We start from the raw sequence: 18411 nt of genomic DNA, 5'->3' as shown, positions 1-18411 counted from the left end.
TTGCATTTAGTTTTCTTTATATGTTTTAACATGGTGTTTAAGATCATTTAACTTGCTAAGTTGTTAAAAAGTTTTTGTTAAAGATTTACTAATGAAGCATTTGGAATGATTAAGTTTTATCATTACTCATGATCGAAATTATGCTAAAGACGATTGACACTTACAAACACAAGAACACTCCCTAATTCACATGTAATAAAACATTAAACTACATTATTGTCCATTTAATCATCGTAGTGGTGTCTAGTACCACACCATGGTCGATGCCTGTTTCTGGTCTAGTTCCTCCTTCTCTCTTCAAGTCTAGGTTATTCTTGGTGTGAAGGTGGTGGTTGCTGATCCTCGACAGCTTCATGACCATCATATGAATTGTGGATATGGATTGTGGACGTACTAAACTGAGTCTTGTTGAGGCTGGGCAATACCTTCACAGAAATTTGGAGTTCGGGGATTTGTACAGAACCACGCTTGTGTAGAAGGTTGTGTTTAACCGTAAGTTGCAAACATACTTGGCATGCCTAGTTCTGAAAATGAAGAAACAAAATTCCTTCTTCCTTCCATACCTCGTTGTAGAGGTGAAAGAAGTGTTTAGGTCATGCGTAGTCGCATATGGTTTAATTGGAGGGACATTTGTTGATGTGAATGCACAATGAATTCTAGGATCATTTAACATTTGTGGAATTGACAAAAATAAACAAGAGTTTGTTATATACTAGGACATGTACTCTGATGTGTGCACAAGTGGCCCAAGCATCAATAGCCCATTTAATGTTAGCTCGCGCCGGTTCTTCCAAACCTCTATCCATTGTGCATGTTTACAAACAGAGTTCTCATCTTCTCTCCCCCTCATGTCTAATTTATGTAGATAATCAAGGTTGTTGGGTTCTTCAGGGATGTCTTGTGATAGCCTAAATTGTAACTTCACACTGTCCAACTGGTGCCATTCAACAATGACAAAACAAATTAAAGTTGTGCATGATGTCCATATTGCTTGGTTTCGATATGCTTCAACGTTAATTATAGAGTCCAAACCCTCATAAGGAACCCAAATAAACTATACAAATAATCGTAAAAGTTAGTCAGTTAATTAACTTTTTGCGATTGTTATACAAATGTAAAATGTTACATGGTTCTGTTGTATGTGGCCTATCATTCGCGGTATCCGACTAAATCAATGTAGGGGACATTTATGTAGTCTAGTACTCAACCTCCGCTCCATTGGCAGAAAGTGGAAAGTTGGTCGTACTCTAGAAATGGGTGCAATAAAGGGCATCCAAAACCATGCCCATGATTGTAATAACGAAGTACAACCACCCACAGTCTTGGCACGTCGATATTTTGCTCTACACATCTCCCTATACAAGATAGCCAAACAAGTTGAACCCCAACTATAGCTCTTGGTTCTTCAAAGATTACTCAAATACTTCAAGTACATTAAATGCATTTTACTCAATATTGGAATTTTCATCTATAGGCAATCAATTTTCCCTTAACCATTTTAGTTTGATCATAGAACCAATAATGGATTCCCCCTTAACCGGTGTTATACCCAATAAGGTATCATACATCTTGTCCCAATCCAACATAGTTGGACCAATGATGGGGGGTCCATCGACAAGAAGGCCCAAATGGAGTGACACATCTTGCAAGGTTATGATGCATTCTCCAATTGGTAAATGAGAAATGTGTGTTTTAGGCCTCCACCTTTCTACCAAGACAGTTACTAAACCATGATTAACCTTTAGATGTCTCAATTTAGCCACACCACCAAACCCTACATTCTCTATTACAGGAACAATAGTTGGATGTGGTTCAGACATGGAGTGATAGTAAGACGACACAATGCTCCCTTCCACGTCCTAATCAACCAAATAACATTTGTCATAATATAAAAACTTCTGTGTGTTAATAATAAATGAATTTCACATACCATAGAAGCAATGTATGCAGCAATGTGCTATTGTTGTCACCATAGCAACATTTTTTTAACTCTTGGAAGATTTGTCTCCATAGAAACAATTAAAAACAACAACAATAACCTTTATAGACGATACAAGAGTTAATTAGGGACATGTTAGTCGTTGGATAACTAAAACAAATGTCACTCCATAGATTCATGTTGGTGCATTGTCATGTTATGAGTAATTAAAGGGAATTTGACAGCCTGCAATTTGGGCAGTAATTCATGTGCAAACACCTTCATAGACTCCATCTTAGTCGTAACAATAAATAAAGTTATTTGCACAACATGATGGTGACTAAAGCTTGTATGATGGTGACTAAACCATGCAAACACCTTTTCAGAAGTCGAACCCACAAAAAGAATGTGTATACATTAAACTCAATTCTATAGTATTTCATGCAATTAAACCAATGGAATAAGTTTTAGATACAAAAAAGAAAATATTCGTGTGTAGATAAATTGACCAAAAAATAGGTATTTAGTTAGTAAAACGAGAAGAAAAATGAAGTGAGGAGGATGACTTTATTGATTTTATTTTTTGTCTTAATGATGTGATAACAATAATACTTAAACTCAATTCTATAGTATTTGATGCAATAAAAATAATGGCATAAGTTTCAGATACAAAATAAAATATTTGTCTATAGATAAATTGATCAAAAATAGGTACTTATAGTTAAAAAGGTTGAAAAATGAAGTAAAGATGACGACTTTATGAATTTTATTTGTCATCTTAATGATTTGATAAATATAATACTTAAAATCAACTCTATAGTATTTCATGCAACAAAACCAATGGCATAAGTTTCAAAGACAAAAAAAAAAATCGTGTATAGGTAAATTGACAAAAAATAGATACTTAGTACTTAAAGAAAATATCAATTTAACACAAAGACAAGTTTTGGAAATTTAGAAAAAACATATTAAATACTTTGTTACATTACACACACTAAACTCATTCATGGAAATTAATTACTGATCATAAAAATTAATAAACAACTTATTGAAACTTGCATAAACACAAAAAAAACTAAGCTTTAATCATCGACATTATTGGTTGTAGTTTAGTTTGTTGCATTTGTCACTTTTAGGAGGATGTAGGGTTACTGAAAACTTCATTGGAAGATCATGTCAGAGTGGAAGGAAGAAGGCAACATCATCATCCGTAACGAGCTGAATTGTTTCATACTGGTTCCAGCGTCCTAACACAGGCTTGTGAAACCATACACTTTTTTACCTTTCTTCCTTCACTACAACAATGATGTGTGGAGATGACGACATTGGGTCCATTTTTTATATGGTAACAACAAAAACATGCCATCTTCCAGTTGAGATAATGGCCTTTATCACAGCAAGGCCTTGGAACACAACCCTTGATGAAGTTTATCTTGATTTTTCTTATAACTTTAACATGTCCCTAAACTTAGATTGAGGTTCATATTTTTTTCTTTAAAGTATGTATTTTTATTTATGACCTTCTGCTTATTCAGATTTATATGCAGGTTTTAATTTCAATGCATTTTAACTTGTGGTAGTTACATAATGGGGGTTGTGAAATGGTAATCTGATATAATGGTATACTACCAACTCATGTGAAGTCAAACATGGTTTAATGTTCATTTCAAGACACATAAACACATAAGAATTGATTAAACTGGCGTTTGGTGAATGAATCAAACTCGAGTTCAGAAGAGGAGGTTGAGAACGTGGCAACTACTAGTGATATAAATTTCGTGGGTGAGGGGGTTGTGGTGGTGGAAGTGGATGCCGATCTTGCTACTTAAAATGTTCTTTATATTTTGGTTGTCATTCAACATAAGTTTGTAATAATTTGCACATTAATTTTTGTTACAAACATCATTTTATCCTTTCGTGATATTGTAATACAATGGTTGTTTTGTTACGCTTATCATGTTGTGTGATGCCACTCATTTTGCTTTTACTTTGATTTATATGTGTACCGCCTAGGACTTGTGTGATTGTGCGTTACGTTTTCGAACTGTGATTGTGTAGTATATTCGACCTAGGCCACTTACTTTGACAAGTGGTGGGGAAATTAAGAAAAATTTCTTGTTATTGAAAGTGTTCGACCTAGGTCGCTTACTTTGGTAAGTGGTTGGGAACTTAAAATTTTTAGTGAAGAGAGCGAGTGTTCGACCCATACCGCTTACTTTGGTAAGTGGTGGGGAACTTAAGGTTGTTATTGAAGAGAACGAGTGTTCGACCCATACCGCTTACTTTGGTGAGTGGTAGGGAACTTAAGGTTGTTATTGAAGAAAGCAAGTGTTCGACCCAGACCGCTTACTTTGGTAAGTGGTGGGGAACTTAAGGTTGTTATTGAAAAGAGCGAGTGTTCAACCCATGCCGCTTACTTTGGTAAGTGGTAGGGAACTTAAGGTTGTTATTGAAGAGAACAAGTGTTCGACCCAAGCCGCTTACTTTGGTAAGTGGTGGGGAACTTAAGGTTGTTATTGAAGAGAGTGAGTGTTTGACCCAGGCCGCGCTTACTTTGGCAAGTGGTGGGGAACTTAAGGTTTTTATTGAAGAGTGTGAGTGTTCGATCCAGGCCGCTTACTTTGGTAAGTGGTGGGGAACTTAAGGTTGTTATTGAAGGGAGCGAGTGTTCGATCCAGGCCGCTTACTTTAATAAGTGGTGGGGAACCTAAGGTTTTCAATGAAATGAATGTGTAGAGAACCCTTATTTTATTCATCACGTTAAGATGCCTCATTGAAAACTCCCCGGCCAAAACCCTCTTTAGGGAAAAAATGTTGGGTGAGAAAGAAGAGTACACCCAAGGTTACAAGTTGTTTGTTATGCTTACATTGGTGACATTAACTAAAGTAAAATTTTAAATGAGACATGTTCCACGTGTTCGGTATCTTATCTCCTGATAATTGTTCCAACTTGTAGGCGTCTCCCCCTGTATTTTCACGAATCTTGAAGGATCCTTCCCAATTGGCTGAAAATTTGCCGTCTTTTTTTCTAGCGGTGCTGGCCATTCTCTATACCAAATCCCCTTTAGTGAACGTCCACGGGCGAAGCTTTGAATTGTACTTTCTTGCCGCTCTCTATTTGGCCCCCATGTTCCTGATTTGTGCTTTTTCTTAGAGTTTTGTTAGTAATTCAAGGATGCTAAATAAGTTGTGCTGGTTTGTGTCTTCATCACACGTTTGCCTTCTTAAAGATGGTTCTCCGATATCGACTAGTATCATAGCATCTGTTCCGTACACCAGGCTGAAAGGAGACTCGTTGGTGGCTGATTGAGGTGTGCATCTATAAGCCCACAAAACTTTAAATAGTTCCCCTGGCCAGTTCCCTTTCACCCGTCTAATCTTTTTCGAAGTTCTATCAAAATGATCTTGTTGGCAGCCTTTGCCTGTCCATTTTTTTACGAATGCTCCATTGAACTTGTTATATGTTTAATCCCCAAGCCATTGAGGAATTTTGCGAGCTCTTTATCTATGAATTGGCATTCGTTATCTATTATGATGGTATGTGACACGACTGACATATTATGTCTTTCTAGACGAGCTGTTGGACCTGTTGTGCTGTGGTGGTCGTGTGTGGTTTGACTTCAATCCATGTTGTGAAATAATCAATTCTTATGATGAGGAACTTGACTTGAATAAGATTGCCATGTTTTTGCGAATGGCCACCGAAATGTATGGAATATAGCTCTTCTTATTTCTGATGAATAAGATTACCATGTTTTTGGCATGGTATGCACTTTCTAACGAAGTCATGGCAATCTGACTCTATTGTTGGCCAATAGTAGCCGGCTCAAAGGATTCTAGTCGTCATGGACCATGATCCGGAATGATACCCACATATCTCTTTGTGAATTTCCTTTATTATGTACTGAGCTTGTTGTTTGGTAACACACCTGAGTAATGGTTGCCCATACCCTCGTTTGTATAGGTCGCTACCAATCAACGTAAATCGTGCTGCTTTTGTTCGCCATCCTTTGCTGGCATTAGTCGGTGGGTTTCCGATTTTTAAGTAGTGAACATATGGTAACATCTAGTCGTTATTTATTTTAAGTGCCAAACATATGTTTGTTGTGGAAGGTGCCACCAACTTTTGCTACAGTAAGGACTTGTACTGTCCTTTGTGCTTTGTACTTGCTAGCTTAGATAAGGCGTCAACTCGAACGTTTTGTCCTATTGGTATATGTTATATTTTAACATTTTCAAAGCCAAATTTTATGATATTTCGGACATGGTGGTAATACTAGAGGAGTGTGGAGTCTTTAATTTGAAATTCGTCGTTGAGGTGGCGTACGATCAACTTAGAATTTGTCTTGCATGTGAGGACGCATACTCCAACTTCCTTTCCTAAGGATAGTCCCGCTAAGATAGTTTCGTATTCAACTTGATTGTTGGAGGTTTTGAAGGCGAAGTGCAGAGATTTTTTGATGAGTATCTAGTTGGGGCCTTCTGGTACAATGCCAACGCCTACTCCTTTCTGGCTAGAGGATCAATCAACATACAAAGTCCATTGCTCTTCTTGAGGTGCATGTTCTAGGTCATTGACGAAGTCTATAAAGCATTGAGCTTTGACAGGTCCGTGTGGTTCATATCAGATATTGAATTCGGATAGCTCTATTGCCCATCAAGACATTCGTCCGGCTAAGTCTGGTTTTTGTAAGATTCTTTGGATAAGGTAGTTCGTCCTGACGATAACTTAGTAGTTCTAAAAGTGGAGTCCAAGCCTTCTTACTACATTTACTAAAGATAGGGCTAACTTTTCTACCCTCTGATATCTGGTTTCGAGGTCTTGCAGCGACTGACTAACAAAGTATACTAGGTATTGGATGCCCGTAGATTCTTAGACGATGGCGGCGCTAACCGTTCCTTTTGTGGCTATGATATAAACTATCAGTGGGAGGTTCACGTTTGGTTTTTGTAGGATTGAGGGGATGCCAGGATTGTTTGGAGATCTTCAAAAATATGCTTGCATTTGTCATTCCATGCAAACTTCGTTGATTTTTTGAGGAGATTGATGATGGGTTGGGTTTTGTCACCTAGCTTGGGGAGAAATCTTGATATGGCGGTAAGACGACCTATTAGTTACTGCACCTCCTTGATGTTCATTGGACTTCACATTTCGATGATAACTTTTCATTTTTTGGGGTTTGCTTCAATTCCTCGCTACATGAGCATGAGCCCCAAGAACTTCCCGCTATCTACGTCGAAAACACATTTTTCAAGGTTTAGCCGAAGGTTGTATTTTTAAAGGTTTAATTATGTCTTTGGTCCCCATTTTGGAATCAAAATCTCAAAATGGTACCCAAATTTTTAAAAGTCTCAAAATGGTCCCCTTTTTTGTTGAAACGTCTCACGTTTGCCCTTCCCGTTAAGTCAAGGTTGACGCCGTTAGAGGGAGTGTCACATGTCAGTTCCTCGATTTTTTGAATTTTTTTATTATTTTTTTTTAATTTTTTTTTTATTTTTAATTTTTTTTTTGAATTTTTAAAAAAAATCATAAAATTGCCACGTGTCAAGCTGTCATCGTGCCACGTGGCAGTGACAGTGACACGTGTCAGTATTACGCCACGTGTTATTTTGTTAGTCTCAATTTGGTTCCTTTATTTTAAATTGTCTCAATTTAGTCCCAACTTTTGTAAAAAGTTGCAATTTTGTCCCCCTTCAAATTGAAACAAAATTTAATTTTATATAAATGTTATACAAATATTTTTATTAAATTTGATATTTGTATTCAAATTGATATTTTTATTATATATTCTTAACATAGCTAAATTTAGTTAAATTTATGTTTCACATTCAACTTTACTTAAAAATTTTTAAAATTTTAAATTTATATGTTTTATTGTAACATGAACTAGGTAATTTATGAATTTTTTTCTATTACCATTATTTTCTATTAACAACTTTTAAACCATTTTAAATAAAGTTCAATGTAAAATATTAATTAAATGAACTTAATTTGGTTAAAAATATTTACTTGAAATATCAATTTTGATGGAAATATTTGTATACATTTATACATAAATTAAATTTGATTTCAATTTGGAGAGGGACAAAATTGCTAATTTTTACAAAAATTGGGACTAAATTGAGACAAATTAAAATAAAGGGACCAAATTGAGACTAAGAAAATGACACGTGGCGTAATACTGACACATGTCACTATCACTACCATGTGGCACGATGACAGCTTGACACGTGGCAATTTTTATAATTTTTTTAAAAAAATTCAAAAAAAAACTAATAAAAATTTCAAAAAATCGAGGAAATGACACGTGACACTCCCTCTAACGGCGTCAACGTTGACTTAATGGCAAGGGCAAACGTGAGACGTTTCAAAAAAAAGGGGACCATTTTGAGACTTTTAAAAATTTGGATACCATTTTGAGATTTTGACTCCAAAATGGGGACCAAAGGCATAATTAAACCTATTTTTGAAAGGTTGCGAAAACCTTAGCCAAGTCCTTTAAGTGCTGAAGGTGGCTTGGGGATTTGACAACCATGTCGTCTACGTATACTTCAACACACTTTTCAAATAGGTGGTTGAATACTTTATCCATTAGTCTCTGGTAGGTTGCACCTACGTTTTTTAGGTCAAAAGGCATGACTTTGTAAAAGTAGTTGGAGTCTTCAGTTATAAAGGCAATTTTAATCATGTTAGCTGGGACACTGGGTATCTTGTTGTATACAAAGTAAGCGTCAAGGAAGCTTAGTACACGGTTACTGGCCGCATCGTGTATTAACCTGTCGATACTAGGTAGGGGATATGCGTCTTTTGGACATGTTTTGTTAAGGTCGGTATTGTCAACGCACATCCTCCACCTGTCGCTGGATTTTTTGACGAGGACGATGTTGACTATCCAGGTAGTGTAATGGGCCTCAACAATGAATCTGACCTCAAAAAGTTTTATTGCTTCTGCTTTAGCTACAAGTCTTTGTTTATCTCCTAACTTCCTTTTCTTCTGGGAGACGTACCTGGCCTCTCTGTATATCGATAGTTTGCGGACAACTATTTGAGGGTCGACGTTGGGTAAATCTACCGCTAACCAGGTGAACAAATCTGTATTATCTTGGAGTGTCATCTCGATTAGATCTTGGTCGTTATGGCTTAAACCTACACCAAGTTGAAGACTTTTACCTAGTGAGATGGTCATAGGTTTGGTGTCTTCTACCTGCTCGATGCGGGAATCGCAACATATTCTAGGGTCTAGATCTTCGCCGGTTAGAGTCAAGCCAGTACCGAGATGTCGCTCGATATTGTTTGTAATCTGGGTGAGTTCTTTGGGTCGCAAGCTGGTAATACAGCATTCATGTGAGAACCTTAGGTCGTCGTGGATTATGATGATGTCTCCAGATGAAGATAGAAATTTCAAGGCTAGGTGGGGTGTGGATACTATGGCTCCTAGTGTGTTTAGCAAGGTTCGTCCTAAAAGGACATTATATGAGGTGTGGGCGTCGACGACGAGGAAACGAATGAGAATGATTTTGGTTTGGGATCCTTCGCGGATTAGTGTTTGGAGGTCGATATACCCGTGCGCGCACACTCTTTCCCCATAAAATCTATAAATTGGCTCATCGTAAGGGACCATAGCCTCAACAAGTATTTGAAATTTTTGGTAGGTTGCCCAGTACAAAATGTCGACTGAGCTGCGTTCATCAACCAACTATTTTTTGACCGTGAAGTTTTCTATTTCTATAGTGATTACCATAGGGTCATCCTGGTCTTGATCCATGTCGTGGAAATCAACATCAATAAAGGTAATTGGTAGCATTTGACGACTTCTAGGAGAGTGGGAAATGGAGTTGACAGATTGTATTCTTTTGACATGTTTCTTTTTGGTAGAAGAAGTTGATCCCCCGCCTGCAAATCCACCGAATATGGTATTTATAGTGTCGCGTAGCCGGGAGGGATCTGTAGGGACGATATCTGTGCAGGCTTGGACGTTGTCCCTATGGTCATCCTATTGTTGGTGGTTGCCATTAGGTATGGCATTTGCTGAGTCACGATGGTTGGTTGGTCTAGGGCTAGGTTAGCCTTATCCTTTAACGAATCTTCTTAAGTGTCTGGTGCGGATCAACTCTTCAATTTTATCCTGTAGCGCCTTACATTCGTTGGTGGTGTGACCATTATTGCGATAGTACTTGCAGTATTTGGTCATGTTTGTGTTTAGGGGTTAGGTTTTGCGAGGTGGGGATATTAAGTCTGTTTAGAGGGCTTCATCTAGAATGCGTGATTGGGGGGGCGGTCAGCAGCTCGTATATGGAGAATCTAGGTAGTCTAAGTTCTTGGGGTCTGTAGTGTGGTCTGTCGGGTGGTTTGGGTTCATAGGGCTTATAGTCTGATTTGGTGGGTGGTTTCGTGTGTTTGGTGTCCGTGGCCTGGTACTCGACACAGAACCGGGTGCGTAGAGTTTTCATTTCTTCCATACGAATGTCGTCGACGGCGTGCAACTTAAGCTCGTGCATAGTGACTAGTCGTCGGAGGCAGACGTTGTCTGCGAAGTGATGAGGTGGGATATGGGTGGTAGGGAGGTTGGTTATGTTGTGGGTGGGAAGGGTGGTGGCGTGGTGGGTAGGAATGGATGTTGAGTGGTGGGTGGTGGAGGTGCGGGGAGTAGGATTATACTCGTATTCTTCGTTAGTAGGTTGGGGAGTAGGGATTTTGAGATCTTTTCTCTTTTGGGTGCGGTCAGTTTCTATCTTCCTTCTCAGCCTCAAGTTCTCTTATCTCAGTGCTTCCATCTCGTCAGCGCTACACTTCTTAAAGTTAGCAAACTCTTGTTGCATCTTGGCCTGCCCTCCTAGGATAGCGACCAAATTCAGGTTGTTGCCTGTAGACATGCTTAGTCCTACCTCAGGATCCTTTGAAATTCTAGCTCTACTATGTGTTGAAACCAGCCTTGCAAGTTCTCAGATTGTTGTGGTAAGCTACTAACTCGTGCCCCACGGTGGGCGCCAATTGTTCTTGCGAAATCAATAACAGAATATCAGAGAGCACAAATCATATCTTACCTCAATCACTGACTTCTTGGGATGGCTACTCCTTGGTCTAAATGGGTCTTATTTTAGTGTTGACGGATTGGACCCTTGGACGGATTTGAGCTCATGTAAAGGGTGTGACAATTAAAAAGAAATTGGATTCTTCCTTCTTTTTCTTTTTTTTTTCATGGTAAAGATTGAAGTTTGAATATTTAAAAAACTTATTTCACCTCTTTTTTCTTACCTACCATTAATCAAAAACATATATATTTTTTTATTTTTTTTAAAAATCAAATGCATTAACCCGGACGAAATTGGGTGTTGACAAAGTCCTTTAACCAAATGATCCCGATTAGGAGGAGAATAATTTAAACCATTTGTTAAACTAGTTCCAGAAGGATGCCTCTATGGAAACATGTTGAATTACTCAATATTGCTAGTTCCTACAAGAAAATGTTAGTATAATAAAATATATTTAGGACCTCACCACTCTTCTAAGTGTTACACTCAAATTCTCACTCTTGTATCACACTTATAAGTTTTTTTACTCTCTTTCCTTTTATCACTCAAATACCATTTAGCGCTTGGAAAAGAACTCCAGTAGCTAAAGCAAAGAGTGAACAAACAATGTGAAAAATGTTGCGAGATCTAAATCTTGACTCAAGAGATCAAAGAAAATACAAAACTCTAGACAAAACTTCAAGAAATTATAAAGACACAATACAATAAAAAAATAGGACTACGAAAAAGAGTTAAAGGAGACAAAACAAAGACTCTAAGAGAAAGATTGATTGCAAGTAAAATATTAATAAACCACAAATAAAATTGCAACAAAAGGTTGTGTTGAACTCCATTTTTTTTGGATCCTTACTTGTTTTTTTAATATATAGTTGTTTATTTTTTACTTTGATCCACAATTTTTATTTTTATTTTGTGTAGTTCAACACACAAACAAGCTAACAATTTATCCTTCAAATATAAGTGCATTTGCAAATCCCGAATCACAAAACAAATAATTTCCATGAATCAAGTGTAGAAATAGACAATTTAAACGGAGAACAAAAAAAATATGACGAATTAAAAATTCAACCAAATTAGAAAAAACCTTAGTGGTTTTACTCCTTACAAAATATTCTAAGAATAATTAAGCAAACAAAAGTTCACAACAAAGCACAGAACACACAAACATTTGAAAATTTTAGTTTTTTTTTTCATATGATGGAAAAAAGTAACATGGAAGAAGAAATTCAAACGAGAACCTTGCTCTAAATACTAGATGATACGATCCTATCCAAGAAAGAGTACGATCATTTCTGAATTTAAATCCTCAAGAGACATGACACGAATAAATCAGAGAAGAACGCAAAATAATACATATATGGAGGACGTAACAATCTAGTAGATGGATAAGTCAAGTGAAGATTCGCCACAAAGATGTAAATCTTTGATAAGAACTAGAGGCTTAAGCCAAGAACAAAGAGAATCCTCTCTTTAATGAAATCGAATTCAAATATGATTAAAATTTTCTACATTAGTTTTTGATACCTCTATATATAGGCACATAAGTTTAAGAAAACCTGAGAACCCTACAAGAAGGCCTAAACCCAAAAACGTAAAAAAGATACACTAATTTATAAAAGAAAGCCCAAAGTTCAAAAACATAGAACATAACTAATTTCTAAAGGAAAACACAAAGGTTCATCTTCAAGTTTATCTTTAAGTTCTTCTTGTATGGAATCTTGGGATAGTCCTCTATCATTCCCTCCTTCTTGAAGAGAATTTGTGCTCAAATTCGTACAACATGAAGTTTAGGAGATAGTCCTCTATTACTTATGGATATTTGACATAATTGTCAGCCAATTGAAGTTTCATTATGGTTGCTTGAACTTCCACGTCTCCTATTCTTCTCAACATGGACAAGGGCATCAAAATTATACTAACTCCAAGATTTAGTAATGTTTTTCCCACTATTAAGTTGCCAATAGTCACACGTAGTATGAAACTTCCTGGATTCCTGGACTTTTGAGGTAGTGGCTTTTGAATGATGACACTACAACCAACATCCAATTCCATATTCTCTTCCTCTTGGATTCTTCTTCTCTTTGTGAACAGATCTTTCATGAATTTGGAATAGGTAGCAATTTGCTTTGTTGCCTCTGTGAAAGGTATATTGATATGCAATCTTTTGATCATATCCAAGAATCTAGCGAATTGCCTTTTTCTACCCTTTCTTTTTGTTGTATAAGGATAAGGCAAATTCGTAACAAGAGGGCTTCTCATCTCAACATATTTCTTTCTTCTTCTTTTCTCCCCCTCTTTTTCTTTTTCTATTTCTACTATTGTATCTACAACAACGCTTAGTTAAGTTTCCTACATATTTTTATTCTGATTCATTCCTTCCCCACTTTCTTTCTCAATTTCTTTACTCAAGTGGTCTCGAATTCCCTTTCCTATCATAGTACGTTGTATGGTTGTGATAGATTTGCAATATTCCTTAGGATTCACTTGAGTATTGGCTGAAAATTGGCTTTCTTATTAGTCAACTAGCTGCTTAGCTATGTGTCCAACTTGCACTTCCAAATTTCTGATATAGGCCTTTGTGTTTTTCTAGTTTGTAGTTGACTCTAGGTGTTTTCCTTGAAGATAGACTTATCATGTGGTATCATGAGCTTAGATTGATCAAGCTTCACTTCAAGAGATAAGTCCATCTTCTTAATTTTGTGTTGCTCCATCGCTTTCTTGCTTGTCTTGATTTGTTTTCTTCTATTCACCTAATTGGTTACATAGTTCTTATCATTTTTCCTTTGGAACCATTCAACCATTGTGCCTAAGAACTCAACCATGGTGAATTTGTGTGCCTTTTTACACTTTATTTGCATCTTGTTTCATCTTGTATTTCATCTATTTTTAGTCATTTTTATTTTCTAATCCATATGTTTTGTCTAAAGTCATGGGTAGTCCACACATGTCATTACTTGCTTGTTTAGCTTTTTAAATTTGCTATGAATTTTTGTTGTTATATGTGGATTGGAGAGTTGCACATTATATTCAGTGGAAATTTGAACACTCTCTTCTTCCTTGGAGCCTTGGAAATGCACCATCATATCTAGATATCCTTGGTTATCTCAATGTCCAGTGGAAATTTTCTTGTGCTAGCTTAATCACGTAAACATCCTTTTAGTTTTGGCTATTATGTGCTTTGAGTTGTTTTAATTTTCTGCATTTGATTTCATACTTGTTAATTAGTCCTTAGAAAGTTCTTTAAAGTTAGGCTTCCATTGTGCTTGTTTCAAGTTTATACTCTAAATTTTGCTTCCTTTAAGTTTCCATCCTATTTTGCTTTTGGTTTTAAATTATATGCTACATGATAATGCATTGATAATGCTGATTATATTGTGGTGCCAAAAAAAGTGTTGCTGCGAAAAGAGACAAAAATAAGAAAAGGGCATAAAAAGAACAAAGAAAAAGTTCCAAAAAGAAGTATGTAAAAAGAGTAAAATAAAGTGTCAAAATTGTGCATTAGAATCACTACTAACATTTACAATTTGATTTGTTTTGTGTGCTTAAAGCTTTGGCAATTTAAATCTAGAAAAAATGTGCCTATGTTTGTCTCGGACATGAGCTCAATAAGTGTCATCATACACCATTAGCATTCGGCATAAGGAGACAAGAAGCATTCCTTCAATTCTAGTCTCTTTTGAGTTTTTTTAATCCAATGTAGCACCTTTCTTTAGGTAATTTCTTTTGTGTGCTTACCTTGTTTATTACGTTATTTCTAGCTTGTGTGTTATTGTTAAATCTTTGAGTATATTTTGCATAATTCACTCTTGAGTTTAGCATTTCTTCATTTAAGCTTTTCTTGACTTTTCTTTCTTGTCTCCTTTTGATTGTGGGGTTATATTTTGGTGGAATGCTCTCTTTAGAGGTGGACAAAACATTCACGGTAACAACTTAGGGGGTGGAAGCTGTAACACCCCTTTCGAGATGCTATATGAAAACACAATTTTTCCAAACTTCCAAAACAACCCTCTAATATCATTCTATTAAATAGGAAATTCACAACCATTTTATTTATAAAATTCACTTGTCAAAATGTCATTTGAATTAAACTTTATTATCCAAAATAAAACATCATTAAAAGTCAAACTAATTCGGTATAAGTTGTCATGGAGAACTTATTAGAAATCTTTCCAAATGAAAATAAATCTCATAGTCAAAAAACAGTTCCAAATGCTTTTAAAATAAAACTCCCAAGTCTTTCTCCCAAGCTCCTCATAGTTACACATCTCCTAGTTACACATCTCCCCTACATCTGCATCAATATCTACTCCCATACAACACAAGTTATATGATCATCACAAATGAAAACCATAACCACAAACATGCAAGGTGAGGTAACCATGTAACACATCCCATAACAATGTATCTCAACATACAACTCACCTAGCATTATAATAATATAACATAACTAATCCAAGATATCAACTATCACATGTTCTCAAAACCACAACATGTAATCATCATCATATTACCACTAAGTAATATCAAGTGGTATGACATTCTCTCACAACCAATGATGAATCTACCCATAGCTTGGGTCAATGCCTAGGCCCATTTCTTTTATTTTTTTGTCTTTTAATTAGATTAATAACTGTATAGGTTTAATATTTTCTGAGGTGTAACTACCATTTTCGTTGGGTTTGTATTTTAGGCCCAAATTTCAAGTGTTGTTCATATTTTCCTTGTATCTGTTTTGGGCCAAGAACGTAAGCCCATTTACACCAGGTCAGCGCATCCTAAGGTTTTGCATTTGGGCCGAATAATTCTACAATAGCCCTTACCTTTCATGCGTCGAGAGATAGCTTGTTTTCAGCATTCTTTTTGGGGACCAACAATTGGCAGCCCAACTCCATTCCACGTTTTCCTTCACTCGTCAACACCAACATGCGTCTTCTGTTGGGTCACACTAGAAGCCAGTTTGTAGCGCAACCCATATCTTCATCATGGAGACTTTGTGTTGTGTGTCTAAAATGAATCTCCTCTACAAGGTTCTTATTGTCACGCACCTTCACAACAACGACTAGGTTTCCATCTCCTCCTTCACACGCATACTTAGGATTTCAGATCTCACTTTCTTGGCTATGGTTTTCCTTCTATTCCCTTCATGTGTCCTTTCCCTTAGCTAGGATGTTCTGATCATGTTTCCTTTCCTTCTTCACGCGCCACTTCTATTAGGGTTTTTAGTGTTTCCCTTTCTTCAACCTATAAAAGGCAAACCATCGATTGTAGTAGTCAGCTTGATGAATATTTAAGAGTGGTTTATCCCCAATTTTTCGTCTAGCTCAAAACCTTAACCCTGGTTTTTGCACCTCTTAGGGTTTAGGAACTAGTGATAGTGTCCGAGAGGTTCCTCTGTTGGAACGAGAGAGAGTCGAAGCCTTAAATCCATCAAATATTTCAGTCTTCCACTACATTCCACTGATTCAATCGAGATGCCGATGAGTTTTCATGAGCTTCCGACCTTACCAACTAACCATTCTAGCTTTCATACGCAACAACACCTCTTGGAAAAGTCCCTTCCTAGAGAGTTGTCGGAACATGCCCTCAAAATTGATTGCTTGGAATAATATTTGAGGAAGCCAAAATTCTTATGCTTGGATGGCAAAGGGATGTCACGATAGAGAAAGTTGTCATGCCAAATGCTTTAGTTCCTATGCCAACAGATGAGGTATATATTGTGGCACATGCATTTCTATCTTTTCTCACCTGGCTTAAATATTCGGTTGGTTCTATTTCTAACTCCCCGATATGGACTTTTAAGCCATACACTACATTATTTTAAAGTGTCCATGTTAGTTATGTTTTGACTTACTTAAATTATTTTCCATGTAATAGTAGTTGTATCGAGAGGAAAGTCCAAAATAATTAGTGCCAAAACCCTTCCCCGCACTAGTGAAATAAAATCTCTAGGAATACTACCTTGTTGTGATACAATTGAACCAATGCACTTGTTGGAAAGATTAGATTCGTATTACACCATCAACAATGTGTTTGATGTCATGAGTGATTGAGAAGAATAATTGAACCAGGTGAAGTTGATAGTCGTTGTACTTGGAGAGATTGATACTCGGTGTAGCCTGGAGAGGTTTGTACTCGTATACCTGAAGAGGTTGAAACTGTAACCTGAATAAGGTGATAATCATTGCTAGCCAAAGGTAATGATTAGTAAAATTTCTTAAGCAAGTTGCTTAAGAGACTAGACATAGCTTCAGATGGAGGTGAACCAATACAAATATATCGTGTGGATTTTCTCTATCCCTACTCTTTTACTTTGAATAGTTAGTTCCCTTATATTTTTTTCTTTGAGTTTGTAGTTTTCGAATTTGTTTTCAAGCTTTATTCTTTCCCCCTTCTAGATTCACATTACACCAACAAATTACAAGTTATATGAAGAATATCATGAATATTATATTCAAGCTACAACGACAATATAACTTATATTAAGATTGATGAAGATATTCAAGAAAGGAAAGAATGGATAATTCAGAGATGCAAATAGTTTGAAAGCTATATTTAGACTTTCCTTATACAAAGAAAAATGAAGATATTGATGAAAAGTGAAAGTATTCATAGATGGAAATACATCATCAAGAATATAAATACATAGGCCTAGATGAAGAAAAGAAGGTTAATGAAAGTTGTTTAAAAATAGAGAACACAAACAAGAATACACAAGAAAATGGAAAAAAGAAAATCACTAAGTGTTAAGAGCCTTTTTTTAGTCGCATTTAAGGCCAATAAAAATTCAAATTTATCCCCCTAGTGTAGTTAGGGAAATGACTTGAGATCAATCTAGGTAAATAGTACTTGTTAATTCTTAGATTATATAGTTTATCCTTGCTAAAAAGGAACCAATGCAATAGGAGAATTTAAAAACCTAGATTGAAAGAAACTAACTAGGTGTATGTAGTGAAAAATGTAAAAAGATGCAAAGGATGATGCTTCAATACCAATAAGAATATATTGTCGAATGTAATGATTTTTATTTACAGAATTTATGCATTTAAACCAAGTTCAATGAAGCTAAAGTAAGATGCAATGAAGATGACATGTGCAGGCTATGTACAAAGGATGGCCTAATATGCAAAGATACTGAGTTATGTAGGGTAGAAAACTGAAATCATGAAATGCAAACTATGAAGTGGCTATTGGGTATCAATTCACTTACACATATTGCAAACAAAAAAGATTCAATAATAAATATGCTTTAAACTACTATATTGCATCAATCCTAACACCAAGCAAGGTAGTATTGTAGAAAAATGGAACATAAACATAACTCAACAACATCAAGTTAGTTAAACCACATTAACCGCATGAGTAAACACAAGTAATGTGGAAATAGATTTCTAAGATGAATGCAATGGAAAAATAGCCTAGAACTGCGGAAGCTATTGGAAATGTAGAAATGAATGATGAAT

The sequence above is a fragment of the Vigna unguiculata genome, chromosome 8 (genome assembly GCF_004118075.2).
Source record: "Vigna unguiculata cultivar IT97K-499-35 chromosome 8, ASM411807v1, whole genome shotgun sequence".
NCBI lineage: Eukaryota > Viridiplantae > Streptophyta > Magnoliopsida > Fabales > Fabaceae > Vigna > Vigna unguiculata.
The sequence above is the reverse complement of the archived record's forward strand: the minus strand, read 5'-3'. Positions refer to the sequence as shown.